The following is a 7,685-nucleotide window of genomic DNA, read 5'->3' on the forward strand; positions in this document are numbered from 1 at the left end:
TTGGTTGCAGCCATCATTGTTGTTTTGGCCGGCCCGAGCTGGATTCGAACCCACCACCTTAGGTGTATGTGGCTGGCACCTTAGCCACTTGAGCCACAGACACCGAGCCCAGACACCATACTCTCAACCACTTCACTCATGAGCTCAGAAGGGCAGGCTTTGTGACAGAGTAAAGAAAGACCCTATAAAGGCACTTCAGGCAGCACCTAGATGAAAAAGACTTTTTCTGCAGTCTGGGCACCCGGGTGGGTAGGCAAAATTTCTGGAGCTGGCCCTGGGCCCTTCAGGTTTGTCTGTTACACAGTCTTGGGTGAAGGACATTGGGGCCTGCTCCCCAGGGCTCTTGTTCCAGAAACTTGGCCTGTTCTCCCTACCCCTGGCTCCACCAGCTCCCTCATGGATTCTCATTCAAGCTTTTTCCCCAGGGAGCTAGAGGCTGGATCCTTCTGTAGGTGCATCTGAGACTCTTATACCCTCCCCCCCTTTTTTTAGAGACAGAGTTTCACTTTGTCACCCTCAGTAGTGCCATCTTATCACAGCTCACAACAACTTCCAGCTCTTGGGCTTAGGCGATACTCTTGACTCAGCCCCCCAAGTAGCTGGGACTACAGGTGCCTGCTACAATGCCTGGCTATTTTTTGTTGCAGTTTGGCTGGGGCCGGGTTTGAAACGCCACCCTCAGTATATGGGGCCAGCACTGGCACCCCCAATCTCTGGGGGACTCACTGAGCCACAGGCACCACCCTCTCTTTTTTTTTTTTTTTTTTAATTTTTTTTTTTTTTTTTTTTTAATTTTTTTTTTTTTTTTATTACTTCTTCCTCCTGTAGTGTTTTCGTGCCCCCCATTGGCTGGAATCACAAGGTCCGGCTGTCTCATTGTCCTGTTGTTGTTGTAGAGACGGGGTCTCACTCTGGCTCGTTTGGCTCAGGGGGGTCTTGGCTGGTCTCGAACCTCTGAGCTCAGGTGATCCACCCGCCTCGGCCTCCCATAGCGCTGGGACTACAGGCGTGCGCCACCACGCCCGGCCACCACCCTCTCTTATTCCCCTTATCAGGGCTGAGGACCCAAGAACTTTGGTGGAATTCCTGAACCACTGTTAGAAGGGTAGGGAGGCTTATCAAAATAAAGTCACTAAAATCAATTGCCTTATAGCTAAAATAGTAAATTAAAGTTACCAAGACCATCAACAATTCCGAAATTAACAATATTAGCATAGACAACATTAGTTATTTCCACATGGAGCATTGGGCCAAGATTCCTTTTGGCCAGGACATCACAGAATTTTTTTTTTTTCTTTTGAGACAGAGTCTTACTATGTTGCCCTCAGTAGAGTGCTATGGCATCACAGCTCACAGCATACTCAAACTCTTGGACTTAAGCGATTCTCTTGCCTCAGCCTCCCAGTAGCTAGGACTGCAGGTACCTGCCACAATGCCTGGCTATTTTTTTTTCTTATTGTTGTTGTTGTTGTTGTTGCAGTTGTCATTGTTGTTTAGTTGTCCAAAACTGGGTTTGAAGCTGCCAGCCTCAGTGCATGTGGCTGGCACCATAACCACTGTGCTATGGGCGCCGAGTCAACATCACAGACTCTGCAGTACGTGCTGGCCCCTGTAGAGAGTACCTAGGGAAACCCAATTCTCAGGAGACCTCATTTGATTGTCAGAACTCCCATTGTGAGACAGGATCTTGCTGTTTTGCCCAGGCTAGACTGCAGTGGCATGACCATACCTCACATAAGCCTCAAACTCCTGGGCTCAAGTGATTCTCCTGCCTCAGCCTCCCTAACCTGCTAACAGTTGGGACTACAGGTGCCTGCCAGCACATCAGGCTAATTTTTTCATTTTTAGTAGAGATGGGGTCTCACTCTTGCTCAGACTGGTCTCGAACTCCTTACCTCAAGGGATCAGGGTTCTAGGGTTCTAGGGTTACAGGCATGAGCTACCATGCCAGCCTGATTGTCAGACCCTTTGTTGAAGGAAGGAGGCACCACTGAAAAGCCCAGATGAAAATCTGGACTTACAGTTGAATAAGCACTCAGAGCTATTGCTCATAAGGCACTATCCATTCAAGCAAAGCTGAGGCAGCCCTGACAGAGGTGTTTGAGAAGCACAAAAATGGGGCTGGGAGACTTGCAAGCTCAGGAATGTTGAGGGAACTGGTTCACTTCCAGCCTCCAGTAGTGGCTGACAGCGGCTGCTTGCCAACTAGCTAACTTCTACGAGTGTTAGAAGTTAGCTGGAGCTAGACATCACTGGGGCCCTCACACAGGCCGAAAATAGGTGCTGGTTGGTTCCTTGTCACCTTGGCTACAGAACAATCCATGTCAGGCATGTGAGACTTTTGTGTTATTTATTTTGTGTTTTATATATTTAGGGTATACAACAGTGATTTTTCAGCTTGTGTGCTGGAGTGCACCTGTGTGCTGTGAGAGGATCTTAGATGTGCCGCAAAAATTATTAAAGATCATTGATTATTTTTAAAAGAAGTTCAAAGCACAATAAGTATATTCTTTTTTTTTTTTTTACTCTTTTTCTGATCAACATAATTTAAGTGTGCCATGGAAGTTTACAGGTTCAAGTGTGCTGTGAGATAAAAACACTAGTATACACCAGTGAAAAACAGTGGTCTACACTATTTTTTGATATATACAGACATAGTGAAATGATTACTGCAGTCCATCAAGTGAACCTATCTCATACAGTTACCTTTTCTTGTGGTAAGAACACCTAAAATCTACTGTCTCAGCAAATACTTATGACATGATATGATATGACATTAGCACTCCAGATTTGTTCATCCTCCTTGGCTGCAGGTCTGTTCCCTTTCCTGCCGCACCCCCCACTTCCTGTTCCCTCACACACCTGGTAACCTCCATTCTACTCTGCTGCTATGTACTCAACTTGCTTTGTTTGGATTTTTTTGTTTGTTTGTTTTGAGATAGAGTCTCACTCTGTCATCCTGAGTAGAGTGCCATGGCGTCATAGCAACCTCAATCTCCTAGGTTCAAGTGATCCTCTTGCCTCAGCCTCCGAGTAGCTGGGACTATAGGCACCCAGCAGGACACCTAGCTAGTTTTTCTATTTTTAGTAGAGATGGAGTCTTGCTCTTGCTCAGGCTGGTCTAGAACTCCTGAGCTCAAAGGATCCACCTGTCTGGGCCTTCCAGAGTGCTGGGATTATAGGTGTGAGCCACTGTGCCTGGCCCACTCAACTATTAGATTCCACATACAGGTGACTCATGAGGTATCTGTGTTCTGGGTCTGGCTTATTTCACTTAGCATGAGGTCCTCCAGGTTCATCCATGTTGTCAAAATGGTAGCATCTCCTTTTAAGAGATTGAATAATATTTCATTGTGTAAATAAATGTCACATCTTCTCTCTCCATCAGCCACAAATGGACACCGAGGTTGATTCCATAGCTTGGCTGCTGTGTGTAGTGCTGCAGTGACCATGGGCATGCAGACATCTCACCAGGCACTGATTCCCTTCCCTTTGGGGGCATATTCATCAGGAGCATTGCTGAGTCATATGGCAGTTTAGTTTTTAATTATTTATCTGAAGGACCTCCACAGTTTTCCACAATGGCTGGACCAGTTTACACTTAGAATGTGGGAACTTTTTAGTTTTCATCCTCCACAACCTTTGGCCGATGTATCCCTGACCCCAGTTGTCACTGATCCACCCCTGAGGTCTTTGTGGCGATGAGAAAGGAAGGAAGCTGGCAAATAGGGCATGCATCTACTGAGCTATGCCAGCTGGCTCCAGGGAGGTCCAGGGAGGTCTGGTCACTGTGCCTCAGAGGAGAAAGGAGTCACAAAGGAAGTCTCCCTGCCCTGGGCCCATGTTCTGGGCTGGAGCCCTTGCCCTCCCTCAGCCTCCCTCACCTCTACTTAGCTCACCTTGAGAGGACAGTTAGGCGAGAGAAGAAACATTAAAGTCTGTCCAGATCCACAGACAGGAGGTGCCCTGGGGACGGGGTAGGATGGAGGGAAGTGGACCATGACCCTAGCAACCTGATGCTAAGAAAAGTGCTTCATGGCAACAAATCTGTCCCCTGGGTAAAGAGGGAGTGGCTGGCACCTAGCAATCTCTGGGGGACAGACTGTCTTTCCAAGTTGGCATGGGGCCAGCTCCATACTGAAGAGGACAGTACACCTGTTCACTCTGCCTGGCCTGGCTGGGCAAGGCTTGTGTTTGTCCCCACCCCTGCCTGCGTGTTGTCTCCACACACTTGTATCTGGAGCACTCTTCTCTCTGGCCCTGAAGAGGGACAGAGAGGCAGGAGGGACAGGAGGCCTCAGAACCCGTGGGCAGTCCTTCCTAAGTGTTCCCAATCCAGGAAAATCATCCCACGACCACAAACAGTGACTGATCCTTCCCGCTGGCTCAGTGCTGGCAGAGATGGGTGGTTGGAAGGTGAGCTGACAGGAAAAAAAGAGGGGAGGAGGAATCCGCAGGTGTGTGGGAGTGCACTCAGGGTGCTGGGTAGAGAGGACCACCCCCCTGTGAAACTTGTCTCTGCACGCAGGGCCTGCCCTCCTGTGTTCAGTGAGACCTGCCATCTACTTTCCAAAACTGCCCTGTGCAATGGAAGGGTGAGCATGGTGAGCAGAACAGCGCCTTAAGCCAAGCAGCAGTGGGACAGTGTCAAGCTGAGTAGGCTCCCTCCATGGTGGGAGGGATAGTCGTCAGTGATCCTGTCCCCAGAACCAAGTCCTTAACCCCAGAGACCCTGCATGGCTCCTTGGTAGGGTCTGTGCAGACAGCTGGTATGTGGCCAGGCTTGTTGGACAACCTGGAGTCCCAGAGGGAGGGAGGCCCAGCCTAGGGGAGACTTGAGGGGTCCCCTGGGTCTTCTAAGAAGCCCCTATATGTGACAAAGATGAGAGTCCTCCCTCTGCCCCTGTCGGTGTCTTTCCTGAGGCCAGGGCAGGATCTGGTCTAGCCCTGCTGTCCCAGCTGGCTAGTGTGGTGGCTCCACTCCTGGGGCCCCTCCACCACCCCAATTCTGCCTGCCACATGTTCCAATGCTTGTGCTGGTCCCCCTGTGGGATCTCAAGGTAGGGGATCCCCCACACAGAGTAAGAGGACCTTATGGGTGGGGTTAGGCGTGTAGGAGTGTGGGGACATGACTAGGTGGGTATGCTCTCTCCTGCCTTGTTCCCAGACCTAAGGCCTTTGATCTCCTTCCAGGGTGAGCAGGTGCATTCCCTGTTCTCTCCCTGGTTTCTGGGGACAAACCTTGGGCAGGAATAACTGCACCCCTGGGGGTTCTGCTGTGGGAACTGATGTCCACCTGCTCACCTTGTGGCTGTGAGCTGAGTGCCAGAGGTCTGCACCAGCACTCTCTGCAGGGTGGGAGCCACCACCCCCAGGGCAGTGCACATTCTGAGGGCTGGGAGGGTGCTGGTGTTCACCAGGGGGATGCAGCTGCCACTAGGAACAATTCTTCTAAACACTTGGTCTTTGTTTTTTAGTTCAGAATATTAGGGGGTGCAGATGTTTTGTTTACATTTTGGTTTTTTGGACAAAGTGAGTCAAGGTTATAAGTGTGCCCACCCCACCCCCACCCCCCAGGGTGTACTGTACCCAACAGGTGTTTATTTTTTTTTTACGCTCCTTCCTCCCCTGCAGCTTGATTGTTATTGAGATTAACTTCCATATGTGCACATTTGTACACACCTGATCTTTGAATTCCTGGCAACTCACTAACCACAGCTGCAAACTGTACTCTACTAAGTTTAGCAAACAGTTTTGCTGAGAAAATGTTAAGAAAGGAAAGGGAAGGAAGGAGGGCTGTTCAGTTGGCCCAGGCCAGAGTCCTGAGCAGTGTGGGACATACAGCGGGCAGTCAGTAAACGTTCAGGGCTGTTCTGAAGTCCAAGGACAACACCTGAGTTAAGGCTATTGTCTGCCACCCTCCAACAACAGGAGGGGAGGCATAGTTGAGACGGAGATGAGGAGAGGGGCTGTGAAGAACCGCTAGGCTGCAAAATGCCCAACAGCTCTGCCCACTCCATTGAAAGGAGCCAAGGAGGTACTCTGTGCACAACTTCTTGTCTGCAAGGGAGGCTGTGGGCTGCGTTTGCATGCTCAGGGCAGATGCTAGTGGCAGCTCTCAGCATGCTCTCCAATCCCCAACTCTGGTTGCCCAGAGCCCTTGCCCTCTCATGCCCTCAGTCTAGGAGACACAGTGAAACGCAGCTCCCCTGGCTCCCAAGCTCGCACATGCACACACGCGCGTGTATTGTTATTGAGATTAACACAAGAGCACAAGCACACTGGAGGGAAGAGACGCCCCTCCAGGGCTAGCCTCTGCCTACAGATTTGAGGGCTCCGGTGCCCTGCTCCATCCCTAGCCCATAATAAGGGTGGTGCTTTACCTGTGAACTGTGTTTCACACCTTACTGGATACTCATGATGTCATTCAGTCCTTGTACAAGTGTGGGTGTTTGTGATTTTTCCCTTTTTCCAAATGAAGGGATAGAGTTGGAGATGGGAGTGCTGGACATGGAGCCACAGGTCAAGTGCCATGTGCTCTCATTCCTGGCTCCACAGCTATCCCTACATGCACCTCACTTCCTACCTAATTAGTCAGTTCCCTTGTGTATCAAATGAGTGCCACAAATTATCCTCCAACCCTTCCTGAAGGAGGACAGTCTCTCCTCAGGAGATGGAAAACCCATAGCATGGGCACTGGGGCATCTTCAGCTTCTGTCCCCAGAAGCCAGGCATGGGGAGGTGCCAGCCTGTATGGATTGACAGGTAGATATGGTGAACTCTCCTCCAATCCAGTTACAAGGCTACTCAGCTCAGCAACTCAGCCCTGCGGGTGGTATTTAACCATGTCCCCAGAACCAACCTTCTGCCTGGTTGAGCATGGGTTTAGCTGAGTGCTGGGGTGAGGGCCAGCGGGGCAGGGAATCTGTCCGGCTCACCTGCTTGTTCCCGTACTTGGGGTCCCTTCAGGAAGTAGACACATTTGTGCAGTAGCTCAAGCTCCCTTTGTTTTTCAAGGGTATGTCGGCCTCCCAGTTGCCCTTGGTGCCTCAACATAATGAGTGGCTATACACATATCAGCTCCTAAGCCTATGTGACATAGTCTACTATATGTTATAGGCAAATTGACAAAACCATCAGATACTACCATCTGCTCTGAACTGTGTCTGATGTGAGCTGCAGAGCCTGGATCCCTGGAAGGCCCCCACCCTCATCAAGTGGGAGAAAGCACAGTGTAGGAGCAAGTGGAGGGCCTGAGGGACACAGGCTGCCTCACACAGCCACCCTCTGCTCCAAGTTCAAGGACTCTGTCTCAAAAAAAAAAGAAGTCTCACTTTGTCACCCTTGGTAGAGTGCCATGGCATCATACCTCGCAGCAACCTCAAACTCTTGCCTCAGCCTCCCAAGTAACTGGGACTACAGGCACCCACCATAATGCCTGGCTATTTTTAGAGACATGGTCTTGCTCTTCCTTAGGCTGGTCTTGAACCCATGAGCACAGGCAATCCACCCACCCCTGCCTCCCAGAGTGCTAGGATTACAGGCTTGAGTCACTGCGCCCAGCCTCAGTCCAAGGACTTTTTAAAGACATGCAGTTTGTATTTGTGCTTTTCAGTGACGTTCAGCAGGATTGCCAGGGTTTAAATGGGTCTCCCAAATTCCATACATTGGAAACTGGATCCCCA

This window comes from Otolemur garnettii, unplaced genomic scaffold (genome assembly GCF_000181295.1).
Source record: "Otolemur garnettii isolate 467f Iridium unplaced genomic scaffold, OtoGar3 scaffold00171, whole genome shotgun sequence".
Classification (NCBI taxonomy): domain Eukaryota; kingdom Metazoa; phylum Chordata; class Mammalia; order Primates; family Galagidae; genus Otolemur; species Otolemur garnettii.